Below are 22,522 nucleotides of genomic sequence, written 5' to 3'. Positions count from 1 at the left end.
TTTCCAGGAACTGCATGTTCCTTAACAACATGTTCAAAATACATGCGATTAAGTCTCATGATCCTCCTATGTAAGGAGCATTCTGGCTGTACAAGACAGAATTGTTTGTTCTTTTGGCAGTCCATGGTCTATTCGATATTCTTGGCCAACGTCATAATCTAAAGGACTCAATTATTCTTTTCTTTTCCTTATTATTGTCCAGCTTTCCATAGCAAATGAATTGAATACAAATACCATGGCTTGAATGCAGCGCACATAAATATTACGAGCCCAGAACACCCTATATGGAAGTTCTACTCTGTCATAGGGGGTTGCTTGAGTCAGAATACAGTCCATGGCACACTTAGCAACTATCAACACTCTAATCACAAAGTGCTGTAAGGCCGAAGTATTGCCCTGGTGCAGGAAGCCATGATATAGGGGAGAGAGTATGGAGCATGGGAATAGAGAATCCCCTATTTTCTAATTGCAAGAGGAAAGAGAATCAGAGCAAAGGAAATTCATTAAGGATTAAGAGGCTGGATTTTCATCCCAGTTTTACAGCTTGTGAGGGGCAGAATTCAGTGAAGTTGTCCCTCTCTGACCTCAGTAGACCTACAGATGATCATCACCACACAAATGACAAAAACACATATCTGTGATCAACTAAATTTGGAAAACTCTGTACTAGACAAAACAAATTTGTTTCCCTATTGGAGGATTATCAGACTTTGGAATATGATTATGATTTCTTTTCTCAAATTTAAAAGGGAGAAATATGCCTATCCAAATCATGTCTTTTGGGGATTAAAAGAGTCAATTTTGAGCACTTAATAAATGCTAGTTTACATTGGTAAGGCTATTAGCATTGTTATTTATCTGGAAAGAAGAGGGCTTTGGAATATAACATTCTCAAAATGTACAGTAAGTTCCATTGTTGCTAGGTGCTGGCAAGTCAATTCCATCTCATGGCTACCCCGTGAACAACACTGTCCAGGCCTGTATCATCCTCACAACTGTTCTTGTGTTTGAGCACCTTGTTGCAGTCACAGTGTCAAACCATCTTTTGAGGGTCTTCTCAGTTTCCATACCTCTCTACTTTATCAAGTATAATGTCCCCCTCCAGTCTGGTCTTTCCTGACAACATTTTCAAAGAATGTGAAGTACACGCTCATCTTCCTTGCTCTAAGGAGTATTTTGGCTGTACTTCTTCCAGGACAGATACGCTTGTTCCTTTTGCTCTCCATGGTATTCTTTACCAGTATCAATTCTTCTTTACACTTCTTCATTCAGATCCACCTTTCACATACAGATGAGTAGACTGAAATTCCGTGACTTGGGTCAAGTACACCTTAATCTTCAAAGTAACATCCTTGCTTTTCAACACGGTGAAGAGGTCATATGCAGCAGAATTATCCAATGTAATGCATCCTTTGATCTCTTGGATGTTGCTTCCATTTGCACCGATTGTGAATCCAAGCAAGATAACATTCGTAACAACTTCGATCTTCTCTCTTTTTATCATGAAGATAGCTATTGGTCCATTCGTAAGGATTTTTGTTTTCTTTACATGGAATTGTAATCCATATTGAAGGCTGCAATCTTTGATCTTTATCAGTGAATGCTACAAATTCTCCACACTTGCAGCAAGCAAAGTTATCTGCATAGCTGTGTAATCTATCCTCCAAATCTTCACTGTAGAGCATCTTCATCATAGAGTAGATAAGGAAAATGGAGGGAAATGATCGGGTGAAAGAGCTGAGTAGAAAATTTCAGAGAAGAGCTCAAGAGTGCAGAGCAAACTGTTATCATGAAATGTGCAACTACTTAGATATGTGAAAATACATTATTTCCTACCTTTTTAGTGACCTTTGCTTTCTTCATCTATAATGTTCTTGATGTCATCCCAAAGCTCATCAGGTTTTCTGTCATTCGTGTTCAATGCATTGAATATGTTCTTGAAGTACCTTAAATTCTATGCCCTTGGATAAATTATAGTTGTTATCAATGCAATTGCCTTATACCCAAGGGGGAATATTGATAATATTTATCTTTTTTAATGGAGGAGAAGTTTTTTTGTTTATTTTTGGTTTGTTGTTGCTGTTGTTTTTCATACTATAGCTGCTAAAGTAAGCAACGGTTGTTCATAACGTGTGGACAAGCACATGGATTCTGGGCTCCCACTTAATTCTAGCCTCAAATCCAAGAACTGCTCATTATTGTAACATTACCTTGCTCAATATTAGCCGTCCAATATTAACCTTCATGAAGAGATACCTGAAGATAAGGGTGCTACAGCAAAGTGTGGTGAAGAAAGGAGACGATGCCCACTATCAATTGGAATAGTACCTGAGGTCTTAAAGGCTTATATTCAAACAAGCAGTCATATAGTGAGGTATCAACCAAGTCCACATCAAAGAAGCAGAGCAGCATGTGTGATTCAAATATGATAACAAAATCCAACTATGATGAGGGACAAATATTGGAGCTTAAATTGTGAACACCTAATTTGTAGCAGGCTATGGTGGACAGTGGAGCCCCAAACCCTCTGCAGAGTATCTAGTCAGATTAAGCCTCTGACAGATCCCCTCTGGACACAAGCAAGGGATTTGAGTAGCTCTACTATCAGACAAAGATTATTGTAAACTTGATTAGGTTGATGGAACTACACTGTAATCTGATACTTGATCAGTTGACCTCCCTCTGAATTTGTTCTTGCCTTAAATATTTTTTGCTTGGTCTATGACAGAAATTTCCTCTCTGGATTTATAAATTTTTCTGGTGGGTTTTTTCTTTCTTATTCTTTATTTTTATCTTTATATCATTATTATTGTCTTCATTTGTTTAGGTTTTGCTTTTTAATGGTTCTGTTAGGTTTCCCCATTTACAAAGCACAGAGCGTGCATATATAGAGGCAATCACTGATGTAATAGTTTATCAGGGATGGGGAATGAGCAGGGTGTGAGGTTTTAGGGAACAAACAATGAATGAAGGAGGGAGTATTAGACTTGATTGTGATGATGTATATACAACTCTTTTTAAAAGTGACATAACTATGGAAATATAAGATATGTGAACATTATATCAAGAAAACTATTTAAAAAGAAAAAAGTCGACCATTTATTACCATGTGTGAATGGGGAAGTTTTTGTGTAGAGGGCATTGAGTTGATGTTAACGGAATAATTTTGAAAAGGACATCAATAATGGTTGCACAACATGAAAAGTATAATCAATAGCACTGAAGTATATACATGAAGAAGCTGTTGAATTGGAGAATGTTTTGTTGTGTATAATTTGTGCCACAATTTTTAAAATACACTAATAACAATGAATACAAGGAGGAAGAAAATGTTCCAAATGAATTGTGGTAATGATTGTACAACTCTTCTTGATATGATTGAACTATTGAATTGTATGTGTGGATGAAGTGCCAATACAGATTTTCTTTTAATCTGTTCTTGAGATATCTTGAAATTCAGGTGGGTTAGTCTTCAGGTCTTGAGTTGGCTTGCATGGATGCATTTTAATTATCTGAGCTTCAACCTGAACTTACATGTGAGCAATTGATGGTCCGTTACATGGTCAGCCTCTCGCAGGTGTTAGCTATTGATATTCAGCTTCTCCATGTTCTCTTCCCACAAATATAGTCAATCTGTACTCTTTCGGTAGAAGTTCACATGTTTTGTGTTGGTGGAAGCATGTATTTGCCATGAAGAAGTTCATAGTCTTACAAAATTCTATTATGAGATCTTCAGCTTAGTTTCCATCAACAATATCATATTATCAATTACTGTTTCTTCCTCTTTGTTTCCAACATTTTCATTTCAATCACCAATTATTATCACTACATCCTGATTGCACGTCTGATCAATTTCTACCTGAAGACATTGGTAAATATGTCAACATCTGCATCCCTAGCTTTGGTGCTTGGTGTGTAAATCTGAATAATAGTTGAATTGACTGGATTTCCTTGTATGTAGATAGATATTTTCCTATCGCAACAGCATTGTACTTCAAGATAGATCCTTTTGACAGTGAAGGTGACGCCATCCTTCTGGACCCAGTGTAGTAAAGCATCTGATTTCCTGATCTAAATTGCGTACTATCAGTCCATTTCAGTTCACTAATGCCAGTCTGTTCTTAGTCTGGAAGCGCCACTAAGACCTGTTCACTTTGGGGTCCCTTGCTAGTATTTGAAATACAAGTGACATCGCTATCCTTGTGTTCCACTTCATCTTAGAGGGCTTTGAATGTTCTTATATTCACACTTTGTACACTTTCTGATTATCAGTAGATTTTTGCAGGTGTTTCTTTTCATTTCGAGGCCCATCCCATCAATAAGGTAAGCCTTTACCCTCATAGGCATTACATCATTCACCTAATATTGTGGAATCTGCCTTTTGAAGGCAGCTCTCCCTGTGTCATGTTCTGAGTGACTTCAGACTTGAGGGGCTCATCTTCTGCCACATTTTCTGGCCAGGTTCTGTGGCTATTCATTAGGCCTTCAACAGCTGACCATGTCGGGGGTGCTCCTGCAGGTTTATGAAATACCAGTGACATAGCTTTCACAATCCACCATGTAAGACAAACTGACAGACAAATGGTAATAAGATACCATAAGAATGTTTTCATTTACTTTTCTATTTACTTATGAAGTTTCTTAAAGGAGACCAAGCATTTCTCATTCCACTACCTAAGAAATCTTGACCTAGAATAATCTAAGTCACCTTCAATCTCTGATAGCCTCAGAGTCCCTAAAATAAGCTGTAATACCCTCCGTAAGAGTGCCATAGTCCACAAGTGGACCCTGGTGGTGCGGTGCGTAAGCCTCCACTGCTCTCTGAAAGGCCAGCTGTGGGAGTCCACCCCAGGGCAGAGAGGTACGGCATTCTACTTCCAGGAATATCACAGGCTGGAGCCTTCGGGAGGGGGGAGGGGGTCGGGCGGCAAACTTCTCTGTCCTCCAGCGTTTCTAGGAGTCAGAATCAACCCAGCAGTAATGGATCGGGTTATTTGAATGCCCCAAATAAGTATTACATATTTGCTGAATAAGTCAACAGTGCTCTTTGTTTGTTTGTTTTTAGGTTGAGAACCCACAAATTCCACCCAGAATATAGGCATTGATTTCAGCCCTCTATAGCTGGGGTCCTGTTTTAGCGTCTGATATTATGATATTCTAGCAAAGGAAAACTTTTTAAAAGTCGCTATATCTGCAAATCATAATTCCATCCCTCCCCGGGCTGAACTGCTCTCCATCATTCAAACCACTAGCCATCTTTGCTCACTCACTCATGTGCTCATCCGTTCAGTATCTATCAAATTCCCCTTATGTTTCATGCCTTGTGCCAGCAACGAAGAGATCACATAGATGGATCATTCACAGAGCAGGCCTGCAAAGTAATTACAGTCTCCTTGAGGAGAAAAACTACGCACAGTAATGGTAATTTAAGGTGAGTAGTGGGGAGAGCGACAGCAGTTTAGTGCAGTAACCGATTACAGTTGGCTTCCAGAGGCAGGAAAGTCTTCAGGGGAAAAGCATGTGCCATTTATAGTGGATCTTGAAATATGTAGATTGTGGACCTTTCATGAGGAAGGAACTCATGGAAAAGAATTAATTCAGCATCACACAGTGTTAGTCTGGATAGACTAGAGAAACAAATCCAGGGAGATTCATATGTGTACGAGAAAGAGCTTTATATAAAGAGTAATTGTAAATTAAGAAAACATCCCATCCCAGTCCAGTTTAAGTCCAAAAATCCGATATTAGCCCATATGTCTGATACCAATCTATAAAGTCCTCTTCAGACTCACAAAACACATGCAATGCCAATGAATGCAGGAAGATCACAGGCCAGTGGGTGGGAAGTCTTGTGGATCCACTGGTTTTGTAAGCATCTCAGCAGTGGCAGGTGTCTCCATGTGGCTCCTCCAGCTCAGCGCATTAGCCTAGCTCCATGTGTCTTGTCAGGTGCAATGTCTCCCAGGGAGTCAGCTTACATCCTGCCTCTAGTGAGCCATTTATCTCCTTAGCGCTTCCAAATGAGGTCATCAAGCTGTGACCTAATTGACAGGCTCAACTCCATCCCATTCGCGCTGTGCTTAATCCTCTCAAATTGACAACAGATTATATAACTACCACATACATACAACCCAAGTCATACCATGCCATCTGCTACATTGTCTACTGTGCATGAAAGCTAAATTATATATTAGCTTTGCAACATTCCAGCCACTTGGATTTTCTATTTTCTGTGTTATTTGTTCTCTGTGAAGACTGATTTATGATGAAAAGCAACAGTAATAGTTAAAATTAATTTCTCTTACAAAAAGTACCAATCACTCTTTTAAACCTTTTGTATCATTACCTCATTTAATCTTCAAAAACAAACTCATTTATCTGGTGAAGTAATTTTGTCCGAGGTTAAAGAGTAAGGATTGAAATCCAAGCTGTTCTCAATGCTCTGTGACTATCAACTCAGAAGAAGCCCATGGCAGGGAAAACAGTTAAGAGCTCACATGAGCTGAAAGGTCCATGGTCTGAACATAACCAGAGGCTCCTCAGAAGTCAGGTCTGGTTTCCTGAAAGTTCACAGACTTGAAAACTCTGGGGAGTCATTCTGCTCTGTACACACAAGGTCTCTGTGAGTTAAAACGACTTAGATGGCAGCCAGTAACAGAAACCCAGACCTATGCCCTATCCTAATAATGACTACTATTATCTCCATCTTGCCAGTGAGGAAACTGAAGCCCAGCAAGGTCAAGTACCTTGATTTTCCAAGATCACAAGGCTAGTAAGTGGCAGAGCTAAGATTCAAACTAAGGTCCTTGGTCTTAATGCTCCCCTTCTTAAAGGAGCGGTGGCTGCAAAGACACGTGATCATAGACTATAAGCCAGACAATGTTCCAATCACTTTGTGTAGATTAATGCTCACAGTGACCCTAGGAAAGACATACAGATAAAAATATTAAACAGTAATAGCAATAAGAAGGATAGAAATAGTAGGTGAATTGTCCAGAGTCATACAGTTAGAAATTGTATGAGGTTGTACTAAAAAACTGTGAGTCCAGAGTCTGATCTCTCAATCACGAGACTGCCCTCCTTTTAAAAAATAGGTGAAGGGCATGAGGAGAAATTTTAAGTGCTGAGAAGTCTCCATGCGCCATCCGGAAGACCCTCAGCCTGATCTAAATTTCAAGAGCTAAAAAGTACTATGTGGTCCCACTTGGAATTCACCATTCCCCAGGTGAGTCACTTATGTTTTCATTGGGTCAGCTGTGTTGGCAAAGATTTCATAAAATGCACGATGTGGAATTTTCTGTATGTTCAAACTGATTTCATCTATATGTAAGTAGAGAAGACCATTCGAATCTTTACAGTAGAAGCATGCACCAGAGTTAAATAGTATATGTGTGTCTCTATTGCACCTCACTGAAAAAGTGGGTGTGGCTATTAGAAGTATGACATCAAAGTTTAAAAAATACACCTGAAAATTAGGAGATTAGCATTTCCAAAGCTTAAGTGAAAGGAAATCCATAGAGCCTTTTCATTTCCACCATTTCATGCTCAGTAGCCTTCTTTTACATGGTAACTATCATCCTCTCAAATGTGTGGACTTTTTCTTGAGCTGGAAATGATCATTGGCTTTTAGAATTAAAAGATACCAATGATTGTCTGATACTCTGTCTCAGTTAAGCAGTTCCCTGTTAGCAGGTGGACTTTCTGTTACAAACGGGAGGAAGGTGTACTTTGGCTAATCACTGTGTGCAAGAGTTGGCTAGAAGATATGAGCTGGCATTCACAGCAAAATAAGTGTGCAATTAGTGACAACTCTGGAGGAATTAAAGATCAGGAACATTTTACAGCGAGTCTAAGCTAATGGCATGAACATAAAAACTCTCCACTCCAGAGACAATTGCCTCTGCCTCCTTGCGTATGTCCTCAGTCTTTTTCAATTGGTGCTCATGGAAAAACAAACACATATGTAGTGTTCATCTCTTACGCGAATTTGAAATAGTAATATGAGTTTGTTACGAGTAGAAAGAAAAGAGACTACTTAAAAAGTGTTTTATATACGAGGGAGCTTCAAGAGTGTTACATGTGGAGTCCCATACGAAGGAGGATGTGTGTAGATGCACACACATACACACACACCCTACCCCGACTTCCGGTGTGAACAAGCCTGTCCTTTTCTCAATGCAAACTTCCAAGAATGTGTTGAAGCCTTCTTGCGTATACTGTTAATTATCGTTCAAGCGACCCTCCCTGCGGGCGACCTCTCAGGCTGTGGAATGAGGTGCCTGCCCAGTAGGGCCCTGTGCTATCTTTGCGGTCTGTTGCCGACTGAATCTTGAAGATAGGGCTTTCCCCTGATCAGCACCATGGGCTCACACAAGGTTCCGCTCGTCGACAACGTGCACTGGCTGCACTTGAGATGCTTTACGGTTAGCCGCCATCAAGGTCATTCTGAGTCACCGAGCAGGCTTTTGGCCAGAGGAACACAAGCTGAGCTCCTGCTTCCTGCCTGATTGTTTATATGACCTTTGGAAAACCACAAGATGCTAAATGCTGTGACCTTTCAGTAGCAGATCGCCAGGTCTTGCTTCTGAGATGCCTCTGGGTGAGTTCAAAACGCCAACATTTCAGGTAATAGTTGAACACTCAACTCTTTGTACCGTCCTAGGGTCTGTAGGTGGAAGGAAACACGGTCTCCCGCGTGGGAGGCGGGAATTCTTCTGCGGAATCACCATCGCCATAACACGTGCTGTTTACGCTAACTGCCATCCAACCGGCCCCTAACCCAGGGGCATCCATGTGTTACAGGGTAAAATTGTTCAGCGCTGCTTCCTTGACGGTTTTCTCCAGTTTACCAAGCACTTCTTCCTCAGAGACACTCATAGTCTGTGGGACTCCAAGACCATAACTTTGTATCGAAAAGAAAGCCTCGTCATTTCCCTTTAAAACAGAGAGTGGTTTCAAACATCCGTCCTCGTGATTAGCAGTCCAATGCACACCCCGCTATGCCACCAGGGAAGTTTAAACTGCCAAGCTCTAGTCTGTCAACCAATTTCAAACTGCTTGTGCCAGCAAGTCTCTTCATTACGTAGATGGTAAACCATCAATGACATTTGTAAGGATGCAATAATATTAGCTAACATCTCCAGAGAACCTCTGGGTGCCAGCGCTGTGCTGCATGTTTCCCATGCACCAACTCCTTCAGCATCATTTATGAGTTTGCCAACTCATAACAACCCTATGGAACCAAGTAGCACTGCTCCTGTGGGTTTCCTAGGGTGTGAGCATTGTGGGAGCAGACCATCCTATCCTTCTCCCACAGACTTTCTCAAAGGTCCTGCAAATAGTCAGGAAGCAGGGCCTCAGCTTACGTCCCTCTGCCCCAAAGGCTGCTCTTCTAATGGCCACTCGGTACTCCCGTTTCCCCTGGCATTATTTCCTCCAGGCACAGGAGGTTCCTGTGAAACACCAGCGATATCTCAATGGCGACATCGCTATTTTATAGTTGTATAACAGTGGTGCATCTCAAGCGGGGACAGGTCTTCACCGTCGGAACATAGAGGGGTGGCAGGGGTACTGAAGAGAGTTTCAATTGAGGCCTCTTCTTGGAATGCTGAAGTGTCATAATCATGCGGGGAAATTTTATTTAATAGGTAAGCAACTAAAAACATTGTTTTTAACATTAGAACATAGGATGGAGAAGACTTCACCTGAACTTTAGAGGTCAAACATCAATATTTAAAGAAATGCTGGGTTCTCCCATCTACCAGAAGCAATCCCAAATCATCACACTCAAGTGACCTTCACACCTGAACCTGAGTGCACTAGCCCAGAATCCCCCATTTTTCTGGCTGTAGTACTACAGTTCTCTTTCGAGGTACAACTCCTCATGTACAATTTCACTCCTGATGATTTAGTGGCTGACCCCATTTTCCAGCTCAAAAGGAATCTTATGATGCAGGCTTGACCAATGGAAAGCAATTATGTGTAATTGGGAAAGTGACGTTCTTTTGTCTGAAACCGGGAGGATGTCAGCCTGGGGCTTCTGGAGGCCATCTGGCCCTATGGGAAGAGAGCTTTCCTGAGAACAACGGCAACATGGAAGAAATCAAAGCCAAGAGATGGATGGGGACCAAGGCTTGCTGCAGTTGTTCGAGGCCTGGCCATACTAGAGGCTAATCCCCAAACTCACCACTTCTGCAAGCCAGTGAGTCTCTGTCTTCCCTTAAGCTCATTTGTGCTTCTGTCACCCTTAAGCAAAATCTTAATAAAGTACCCGTCAATCCATTTGATCGTTACAGAAATTTCAATGCCGAGCTGTTGGCAACAGATGGAGGGAAAAACCCACGGCAGGTGGTGTTGTTCTCACAATCAAGGTCATTTCCACCCCTTGGAGAGAAAGGATCAGGACCTAAGAAAAAGTAGAGACTTGTGGAATTGAAGAGTCAGGACCCTGTACTCACACAAGTACATAAATCCAGCAGGGAAGTAAAAATGATGTATCCAGAAAATGGGCATGATTCCCAGAATGAATAATTCTTTCTGTTCCCATCATAATGTGATAGTGGATATGCCTGGGTAGAAATGACCCGTGTGATGAGACGAGACAAAGAAGCAGATAAATGTGAATTTTCCTGTGCTCTAAGAAAATCACATGCAATTTTAGCCAAAAAAAGGATCATTTTGGAACGATATATGCACATATATACTTATGCACACCTCTATTATTTGAAGGACTCGAGTATAAAATTAACTATAGTGTTATTTATTAGGGTTTCTAGCTTCAAATTTCATGCTACCTCTTCTCTCCCAAAAAGCAATAGGCTGTTAAAGAAGGACCAATACTACAGAAAACCATAATTTGTGTGTGCTAGTCTTAGTTAGCTGATTATCCAATTATATTTGGTCTTTAAAAAAATACTTGAAGATATCTTTAAGTTCTATCCCAACAAAATGGTCACATCCTCTTTCCCAATACTCAATATATTATCATCACCTCTCCCATTCCAGTTTCTTCTACCCCTTGCGCCCATTACCATCAAATGACTCACCTGCATCTGTCCCTTATTTTAGCATCCATTTCCTTTCCTACCGTCTCCATTAAATCTTCACTCTCCATTAAATCTTCCCTCTCCAAATTTCCACTTATTTTCTCTTTCTAAGTTTTCAGAGTCAAAAAGATCATGAATGATTTCACCTAGTTTAAACTTGCCCTAACCCCACTAATTTGTGCCTACTGGAGCCTCCAAACTCATAAAGGCATCAGAAATGTGAGGTATAATAGGACTAAGGTACATCATTTTGAAAGTAACATTTGCCCACTGTTCAGTAATTTCTAAATATCTCACACACACACACACACACACACACGCCAAATCAAAAACACATGTAACCAAGTCAGGCACCTGGACTACCATTCTGGACCTTTTCCTACTTTGTCCCAATTAATATTATCACGTCGCCGCTGTTTTGTATGCTACAGCACCCAATTCTGACTCATAGCAACCCCAGATACCGGGGTTTCCCAGGTTCCACAGGGTTTCCTCGATTGTAATACTTGTAGAGGAAGACCCTCCATGGGATGGATAGTACAGTGGCTGCAACACTGGGCTCAAGCATGGGGACAATTGTGAGGATGGTGCAGGACTGGTCAGTTTTTCATTCAATTATGCATAGGGTCACTATTGATCAGAAGAGACTCAATGCACCTAACAACACATTTTATGGAGCAGAGTGCCAGGTCTACACCTTGTGCCACCATGGCTTCTCAAAATGATCATGAAATCAGAAAATCACAATGATATACACTGAGCTATTTTCCGTTCTGTATCCTTTCAGCTTCATGAGAAACCCTTCTTTAAGAATCAAATAGTTAACACCAGAAGAGAAAATCATTGAACACAAGCCAAATTCTTTAAAAGCTTACTGCAACGGCTGAGACAAGAGAAAGCCTTGAGAGAATCACCTTAAGATCCGGGTTCAACCTTATCGATTCTGTGGCCACCTTTTAGCAAAACAATAGAGTGACACACGAAGGACAGGATAGTATCTGTGAGTGTGACGCCTCAACAAGGTGGATTGACACAGGCTGTGACAGGGAACTCCAACACAAGAATGGTGAGGATGGTACAGGTGGGTCACCGTGAGCCAGAGCCACCTTGGTGTCACGTGATAGGAACAATGGTGCTTCATTAAAAAAATCTTTATGTGACAGGAAGGTCATCAATTACTCTAAAACACCTATCATTAAATGAGATGATGAAACTACGATCCACAAAATGGAACTGCAGCACAATTAGAGAAAACGTTGACACATTGTAAAAAATATAACTAATGCTGCGGAACGGTTTGTATATAAACTCTCAGATGGGAAGTTAGTTTGCTGTGCAAATTTTTAACAAACACACAATGAAGTGTTATTTTTTTTAAAAAAGACTCATTTAAAATCTTGAATCTTTATGCACTGGGTAGTTAGTGCTCAATCATCTCATCTTTTGTTTTGTTCCATAGTTATTTCAAATGCATTTAACCTTAGCTACTCAGATGGTAGCTTCTTGAGAGGACACAAGACATTATGTGGCACAGAGAGGAGAGTTAAGGACTGATTTTCTTCGCCTGACTTGTGCTCTATATGTCACTGACCAGGAGAATATTTTCTTTCATGAAGAGAATTTCTTTGGAGTCCTATTTTAGAAAATGACAAATGAAGCGCTAAAGTGATTGAAACACAGAGCGCCCACCCACAAGGTGTGGGGGAGGAGCTCTCACATCACCCAGAAATGTTCATTGTGGTACTAGATATATATTTTTAGTTTTGGTGTGTCTGGAAAGTAAAAATTCTCCAAGCATTCATCACCCAGCAATTAGACATAAATGTTGCAATTAAGTTTTCTTTCTTTTTTCCCCCAAGCTGATAAGTGTCAGGGGAAAAAAATTAAATCAATTTAGGCAAGGCAGGTTAAAAAAAACTTACAAAAACTTTAATGGACCAAAATTATTACAATGATACTCAAATTCAGGTTGAAAGTGGAGATGCCGTGATTATTTGACTTGTTTTTCTGTTACTTTCAGATATATTAGAAGTTTTCTCCTTCAGTAGACCAGCTGGAGTTGGTTGTTCCTGTTGCTTGATTGGGAGTTCCTAGTTGATGTTAATGACTAATGAACTTGACTGTGAATTGAACATGTGGGGGTTCAAGTCCACCAGAAAATACCTTTTGAAGAAATATCTGGTAAAATTCTACACACACTTACCAGCCATTGAGAATGCACTGCACACAGTTCTACTCTGACACACACAGGGTTTCCCTTAGACAGGGCTGACTGGATGACAACTACTTTTCGTTGGTCTCTTGAGCAAGGTGCGTTTAGGTTGTTGAAGAAAACAGGCACTGGAATTCAAGGTTCAAAAGCTTTCAGTATCTTTAGTGAGTAGTCAATGATGAATATGGTCATTCTCTGTTGCTGAAAATAAAATGAAGATATGAGGGAAGATTCAAAAAAGTTTGTGGGGAAAAATTAGCTTTTATTTCCATTTCCCCAAAAACTTTATGAAGGCCACTAGCACCTTCAGGGCTCCATAGAGTCTGTTAACATGAAATACCTGTACCAATGTTCACAATAAAACCGATGCATGAACACTGATCGAAAAGTGAGTGTTGAAGTTGAATGAGTGTGTAATTTTCTAACTTGGTTAGCTCTTACATATGGTAGTTCTACAAAAAGATACAAAATAAATGTAGGGCATAAGGAATTATACTTCTTACATAGGAAATTATATTTGATATATATCAATATATCAAATTATATTTCTTTATATAGCCAACATACTCAGTGACAAATTGATTCTGAATCCCAGTGACCTCATAGCAAGAGTAGAATAGCCCCTTTGGGTTTCTGAAACTTTAAATCTTTCTGGAACCAGTTAGCCTTCTCTCTGTGTCACAGAGCAACTCTTGCGTTTGAACTGCCGACCTGAAGCAGTATAACAAACACCCCATTCTGCCACTAGGACTCCTTATAGTACAATGAAATGAGGTTTTAATAATTAAAATGAAGCATCTGTCCTTACAGTTTCTTCTGCAGGAAGTCACTAACATCATGTATAACGTAAGGGGAAGATACAAATGTATGGCCTAGTAAAACATACTGCCCCGTTCCCTATACAGCGATGACCCAAGAAACCACGTGAAACAAGTAAAGATGAAAATCCTGGAACTCTAAGTATCAAAAGGAAGAATGAAGATTAAACCAATTGGAAAGAAAATTTAACTAAATGAGTAAATGATGAGAACTTCAGTTCAAATGTGCTTCGCTAACTATCCAAACACAGCATGGCCTTCTTGAGACAAAGCAGGAAGTGATCTCTGGGGCAGAGCACAGAAAAGCAGAACATAGAATTCCAAATAGAAGTCAGGAAACAATATGTAGACAAATACAAAGTGAGCAGGAAATGACCTGGCTGTAAGCAGGGAAATGCAAGCAGCCGGGTGAGAGTTCTGGAGCTCTTGGTAACTACAGTCCCAAGAGAAAGCCAGGAGCTACATGGGACTACACCTCAATTATTAGGGTGGGCCGCGCACAGGGCGAAGAAGATCCCATGAGTGTCAGCCGAAGGTCCCTGACTGCACTGTGGACAGACTCTGGGCAGCTCCCCCTCCTCGTTTTTGGTTGGCGTCAGGGTTCAATGGAGTGTTTCATCCCACAGGGAGTACCCTAGCATTTATTCCAGTGAACAGCCTTCCCTCCGCTCCTTCCTGTGTGAGCCTCTCCACACTTGCCTGGGTTTTACAATATAAACTCCCTTTTCCCCCCACCCAGTCTCACCCCAATCATAATCTGTTCTCCCCAATGTCCACCACTTCCTGATAAGGAAAATCACATGTTCCCGAGTGCCTCAAACTGATAGCTGGTGAGGATGCATGACTGTCCCATCCACCCCAACTTCTGCTGCCACACTGTCTACCCAGTGAGAAGTGGCAAGCACCTCTGTTGCCACACTGGCGATCAATGGGGCACATCTCTGTAACAAACCTAATATAGGGGAGCAAATGTAGGATATGATAAATAAACATACAAGTAATTGATCATTACATAAATAAATAAATAAAATAACATCTTAATGCCTCAGAGATAGAATACAAAAAGTCAAATGAAGAAACAGGATAAGATAACTCAAACTAGTGATTAAAACAAAGAGCATGGACATTTTTATGAGAAATAAATGATAATGGAACTACCTGAAAAGGAATTTTTTATATATATATATATATATATATATATATATATATATATATATATATATATATATATTTCTGAAAGAGATCAAGAAAATATATTTGAAATAATAGAAGAATTCTGGAAAATAGTGCAACAACAGAATGATACAATAGAGAATTAGAATGAATAAAAAACAATACCTAGAAATTATGAAGATTAACAACAAAACATCAGAAATAGATACTATAATGTAAGGACACAGAAGTATGATTGAATAAATGAAAGAAAAAAAAGCAGTAAAACACAGAAAATGTCCTTAATACTAATTTTCTTAAACAATTAAAAAAATAAAGAACCTAAGAAATCCTAGAAGTTATGTTGCTGTTGGCGGTGCCATCAAGTCAGTCTGGCTATACAAGAACCCTGTGCCTACAAGATGAAACACCATCCTGAGACACCCTCGTCATTACTGCTGGCTCTGCTTGAACCCACTGTGGCAGCCCCAGTGTCAGTCCATCGCCTGGAAGGCTCCCCTCTCGTTCACTACCCCTCGACTTGACCACACGCGGCACCCTTCTCCAGGGGATGGTCTTTCCTGACAGCATTTCCAAAGTATGCATGAGCAAGTCTTGTAATTCTTGCTTCTAAGGAGCCTTTGGCCTTACTTCAACCAAGACAGAGCAGTTTGTCCTTTTAGCAGTCCATGGTACTTTCAATATTCTTCTCCAGCATGACCATTCCAATGCATCAATTATCCCTTCGTCTTTTTCAGTCAATGTCCAAGTATCACATACATAGGATACAGTGGAGAAGACCGTGGCTCTGTAGTTTTCAAAGTAATATTTTTGCTTTTCAATACTCTACAGAGCCCTCGTCTAGGAGATTTACCTTTTGGATCTCTTGACTGCTGATTTCAGCATTGATGTGAATCCAAGCAGAAAAAATTCTTGATAAATTCATCTTTTTTTCCATTTATCATGATGCTACCCATTGATCAAGGTGAAGCATTTGGTGTTCTTTACATTGAGTCGAAGTCCATAATGAAGACTGCAATCCTTGCTCTTCATCAGCAAGTGTTTTGAATCATCCTCCCTTTCAGCAGTTGAGCTTGTATCATCTGAATATGCCTTCATCCACCTTCTTCCAACCCCGATGCTGGTCATTCGTCATATAATGGCGTTTCTCTAAGGAATTGCTCAGCATTCCAATTGGAGAATTATGGTGAGAGCACCCAACCATGATGCATCTTTTCCTGATTTTAAGCCAAGTAGCATTCACTTGCCTGTTTGCACAATTGCCTCTTGGTCCATGCATAAGTTCCACAGGAGCATAATGAAATGTTCTAGAATTCTCATTCTTCTAAAGGTTATCCAGTGTTTTGATGATCCACACACATCACATCAGTGGTATTGTTCTATAGTTTGAGTATTCTGTTAAAGCACCTTTCTTTGGAATGGGTAAAACCCGGACTTCTTCCAGTGAGTTGGCCGTCTTCCAATTTTCCTGGAATAGATGAGTAAATACTTCCAGTACTTCAATAGCTTGTTGGATCATGTCAATTGGTATTCCATCAATCCCTGAAGCCTTGTCGTTGGCTAATACTCTCAGTGCAGCTTGAATTTCTTCTTTCAGCACTATTGGTTCTTGTTCATATGTTACCTTCTAAAATAATGGCAACTCCACTAGTTTGGGTACAATGACTCCATATATTCTTTTTTTCTTCTTTCGATGCTTCCTACATCATTCAATACGCTGCCCATAGTATTGCAACTGAGTACACGCTTCCCTTTTGGTTTTCTAACCCTGGGTCTTTGCACAAGTCATTATAATACTTGACTTTGTCTTCTGGAGCTGGCCTTTGAAGTTTTTATTTGGCTTTTTCACTTCATCACTTCTTCCATTTGCTTTAGCTACTTTATGATTTAGAACAAGTTTCAGAGTCTGGTCTGATACCTACTTTGACCTTTTCTCTCCCGTAAAAAAATAATCTTTGGCTTTCTTTTTGAATGATAGTCCTGATCTTCTCCCACATCTGACCATGTCTTCTATCATCAGAGTTCACTGTAGCAAATCTGTTCTTGAGATGTTCTTAAAATTCAGGTGGTACAGACTCAAAGTGGTATTTTGATTCTTGTGAACAGGTTTTAATTTTATTAAGTATCAACCCGAAGTTTTATAAAAGGAATTGATATGTACGCAACAATTCATCACTGACCTGGTTTTAACTACTGATATTGGGCTTCTCTATCAACTGTTCCCATGGATACACTCAATTTGATATCTGTGTGTTCCATCTGGAAAAATTAATGTGTATAGTGAATTTTTGTGTTGTTGAAAATAGGTATTTTCAATGAACAAACTGTAGGTATTGCAAAATCCTATCCCATAATCTTCAGCTTAATTTTTCTCATGAAAATCATATTTCCCAACCACTGATCCTTCCTCTTTGTTTCCAAGTTTTGCATTCCAATTGCCAATAATTATCAATACATCTTGGTTGAATGTTTGCTCAATTTGAAGTTGGTAGTAGAATTCTTAATCACTAGCTTTAGTGGCTGGTGCATAAATTTGAATAATAGTTGCATTGATTGGATTTCCTTTTATGTAGATAGCTATAATCCTGTCACAGACAGCATTGTACTTCATGATTGATATTGCAATGAAATATCAATTAAAATGAATCATGTATCATTCTTATTGATTGTTTTATTCCTTATACAATAAAGTCTATGATTTTCTGATTCAAAATATCAGTCCATTTCATTCATGCCTAGGATATCGAACTTTATGTGTTACATTTTATATTGATGAATTTCAATTTTCCAAGGTGCATACTTTGAACTTTCCAAGTGTTGCTCATTAGCAGACATTTGAGCTGTTTCCCATCACCTTGAGTCATGCCATATCATCAAATGAAGACCCCACAGGCTCCACTCCCAGATGTTTTACCCAACTCATGTCTGCAGATCCCCTCCAGTCACAGAAACCAGCCCCTCCTCAGTCACATTTCCAGTGCCCTGCAACCCCAAGGGACCCATCCTGATTATCTCTGATAATGTTTGCTTCCGTTCATCGGGCATTCAGTATCTGGCAATGTTTTGAAGCTATGTATAATGTTTTCAGTGAAGAGTGAAGACCAAATGCCCATCTGAAGGCAATTGGACATTCCTCACAGAAGGGTCACAAGGAAGGGATGAGCCAACAGGGTGCACTATAGCACTGACAAAACACACAACTTTCCCCTATTTCTTTAATATTTCCTCACGCCACTATCATGACCCCATTTCTACCTTAAAAATTACGGTTAAACCGAAGCATGTACACTGCTACAGATAAGAGCTCTGAACACACGGATCCAGGGCAGATAACAGCCTCAGGAACAATAATGGGAGTGGCGATACCATGAGAGCAGGGAGACAATGGGGTAAGAAGGGGAAAAATGGGGGAACCCAACCCCTTCCCACCACAGGAGGAGGAACCACAGAAGCATGGGTGAAGAGAGAGAGCAGACAGTATATGATATGTAAATATTCATAATTTATCAGGGGTTCCCGAGGGTGGGAGAGTGGGGGAAGGAGGGAAAAAAGAGGATCTAATAACAAGGACTCAAACAGAAAGAAAATGATGATGGCAACATGTGTACAAATGTGCTTGATATGATTGATGTACAAGTTGTTATAAAATCTGTAAGAGCCCCCTAAGAAAATGACTTTCCAAAAAAGAAAAGAAAGGAAAATATGCCCTTTGTGATAGAAACAAAGCTTGTTTGATAGAAACAAACAAGATAGAATTTTGCAAGACCAATGATTTGCTCATAGTAAATAACTATACACGTAGAATTCTCCAGATGGAATATGCAGAAATTAAAGTGAATGTATCTGTGAGAAGAAAAGATAAACTCAAAAACTAAAAATAAAATCAGGCCAGGCACTTACTGTGGAGCAGATCATCAATTACACATATGTAAGCTCAGGTTCAGACATTGTAAGTTCAGATTCAAATAGAAGAAAATTAACACAAATCCAAGAAGAAAATTAACACAAAATTTGATCATGAGTCGAACACACCTAAAATTCAAGATTACACTAAGAATAGATTTGCTGCATAGAATGCTAATGACAGAGAACCCAGGGAGCTGTGGGAGGACATCAGAAACATCATACATGAAGAAAGCAAAAGGTCATTAAAGACAGAAGAGGAGGTCCAATTGCCCATATCCCCTTGCAGAAGGGTCACGGGGAGGAGATGAGCCAGTCAGGGTACAGTGTAGCAATGATGAAACACACAATTTTCCTGTAGTTCTTGAATGCTTCCTCCACCCCCTCACCCCCCGACACACTATCATGATCCCAATTCTATCTTACACATCTGGCTGGACCGGAGGATACACACTGCTACAGATTGGAACTGGAAACAAAGGGAATCCAGGACAGATGAACCCCTCAGGAACAATGGTAGAGGGAAGGTGGGGTAGGGGTTGTATGTACAAGGATCTACATATAACCTCCTCCCTGGGGGATGGGCAGTGTAGAAGTGGGTGAAGAGAGACATCGGACAGTTTAAGATATGACAAAATAATAATTTTTAAATTATCAACAATTCATGGGGGAGGGGACAGGGGAGTTGGGAGGGAGGGGAAAATGAGGAACTGATACCAAGGACTCAGGTAGATAGAAAGCAAATGTTTTGAGAATGATGAGAGCAACAAATGTACAAAAGTGCTTGACACAATCGATGAATGGATAGATTATGATAAGAGTTGTACAAGCCCCAAATAAAATGATTTAATTGTTTAAAAAAAAGAAGAGAAACACAAGATCAAAGTAGATGTTGGAAGTTACTCTGAAACTTGCCCTTAGTTATAGAGTACCTAAACCAAATGACAAAAATGATGAAGTCAAAGAGCTGAATAGAAATTTTCAAAAGGCAATTTGAGAATACAAAGTCAGCTATTATTATGAGATGTGCAAAGACCAAGAGTTAGAAAAGCAAAACGGAAGAACATGCTCAGCATATATTAAACTAAAAGAACTCAAGAAAATATATGAGTCTCCAATTGCAATGCTGAAAGATTCTATAGACAAAAATATTGAATGATGCAGAAAACATCAAAAGAAGATGGAAATAATACATAAAATCACTGTAACAAAAATAACAAGTGGACATTCTACCATCTCAGGAGCATGTGAGAAAGAACCAATGGTGCAGAAGCCAGAAGAACAAGCTGCACTGAAAGTATTAGGCAAAAAAAGTCTCCAGAAATTGATGGAATACCCATCAAAATATTTCAGCAAGTTGATAAAACACTGTCTGTTTAATGAGGCAGTGTCTGTGCCAGGAAAATTGGAAGGCAGCTATTTGGCTGGAAAAGGTCCATGTTTGTATCCTTTCCAAAGAAAGGGGATCTAACAGAATGTTCAAACTATAAAACAATACAATTGATATCACATGGAAGTAAAATTTTGCAGAAGATCATCCAACAATAGTTGTAGCAGTACATTGATAGGAAACTGCCCGAGGTTCAGATCAGATTCAGAAGAGGACAAGGAATAAGGGATAACATTATTGATGTCAGATGGATTTTGGCTGAGCACAGGGAATGCCAGAAAGATGTTTACTTATGTTTTATTGATGACAAATTTGACTGTGTTCATTTGACTGTATCTATTTGACTGTATGGATCATAAGAAACCATGGATAAACTTGGAAAGAATGGGCATTCCAGGACATTTCATTGAGCTCGTGCAAACTTGCACATACATCACGAGGCAGCTCTGAGAACAGACCAGGTAATACTGCATGATTTAAAATCATTAAAGGCTTGTGTCAGGGTTATGGCCTCTCTTTCGCCGTAGTAATTCAATCTGTTTGTTGAGAAAGTAATCAGAGAAGTTGACTTATATAAAAAAGAATGTGGCATCAACATTGGAGGAAGGCTTATCAACAATCTGCAGTATGCAGATGGCACAACCTTGCTTCCTGAAAATGAGGAGGGCTTGAAGCACATGATGATGAAGGTCAAAGATCGCAACTTCAGTATGGATTAAAACTCAACGTAAAGAATATCACCTCTCACAACTGGACCAATGGGTAACATCATGATTAATGGAGAAAAGATTGAAGTTGTCAAGAATTTCATCTTGCTTGGATCCACAATCAATAGTTACAGAAGCAGCAGTCAAGAGATGAAATGACACATTGTATTGGGCAAATCTGCTGCACCAGACTTCTCTAAAGTGTTGAAAGGAATGTTATTTTGAGGACGTCCTGGCACCTGAGTCAAGCCATGACAAGTCCAATTGCCTCATATGCATGTGAATGTTGGACATTAAATAAGGAAGACTGAATAAGAATGAATGCATTTGAATTGTGTTTCTGGAAAAGAATATTGAAAATACCTTGGATTGTCAAAAGAACAAGCTGTCTTAGAAGTGCAGCCAGAATTCCCCTTAAAGAATAGCGGGACTAAGTCCCACGTGCTTTGAACACCACGCTTTGTAAAGCAGAGGGCGGTGAGACAGCCGAGTGACACAATGGCCACAACAATAGGCTCACCATGTAAGCAATTTGCGGGCGGCGCAGGACTGGAAAGTGTTTTTCCTGTTGTACAGGGGGCACTATGAGCCGGAACTGACCTGATCACACCTTTCAAAAGTACAATATCATCCAGATTCCATCCCAGATAGAGATCCCAAAACGAAGATAAAGGAGCCTTGGTGACAGAGTGCTTAAACACCACTTCAAGGTCAACCTTGTGAAAGAACCGCTTTCTCCACTGGAGAAAGCGGAGGTATTTTAATGCTGTAAAAAGTTCCGGTCTTAGGAACCCACACGGGAGTTCTTCTCTGTCCTATAGGTTCACAAGGGGTCGTAATTGGCTCAATGGCAGTGAGATGTTTGGGGTTTTTTTTCTAAGGTAAAGTTTAAAAACTGACTCCTGAGATCAGAGGTATTGAGCTGCAAATTATGACAACTTCAAAATAAAATGGAGAGGGAATCCAGTTAAAACCAAGATAAAACAGGTTTACATTTAAGAGGCTAGAGGTCAATCCCAGCGTGTTGACAATGAAACCAGCCTATACACCTACATAAAGAAAAAGGAGTAAAAGAGCCCTGAATTCAAAAACAACAACAAAGATTGATAGGAACGGAAAGTCCACACACAGACACAACTCAGCACAAAACGGAACGAGGTCAAAACTGCCCCACTGCTCTCAAGTTCATTGCAACTTGGTGACCCCACAAAACAGAACAGGATTATTCGTTTGGCTTTTCCAAATATTTCCAGGAGCGCAAAGTCTCATTTTTC

The sequence above is a fragment of the Tenrec ecaudatus genome, chromosome 2, assembly GCF_050624435.1.
Source record: "Tenrec ecaudatus isolate mTenEca1 chromosome 2, mTenEca1.hap1, whole genome shotgun sequence".
Classification (NCBI taxonomy): Eukaryota; Metazoa; Chordata; class Mammalia; order Afrosoricida; family Tenrecidae; genus Tenrec; species Tenrec ecaudatus.
The sequence above is the reverse complement of the archived record's forward strand: the minus strand, read 5'-3'. Positions refer to the sequence as shown.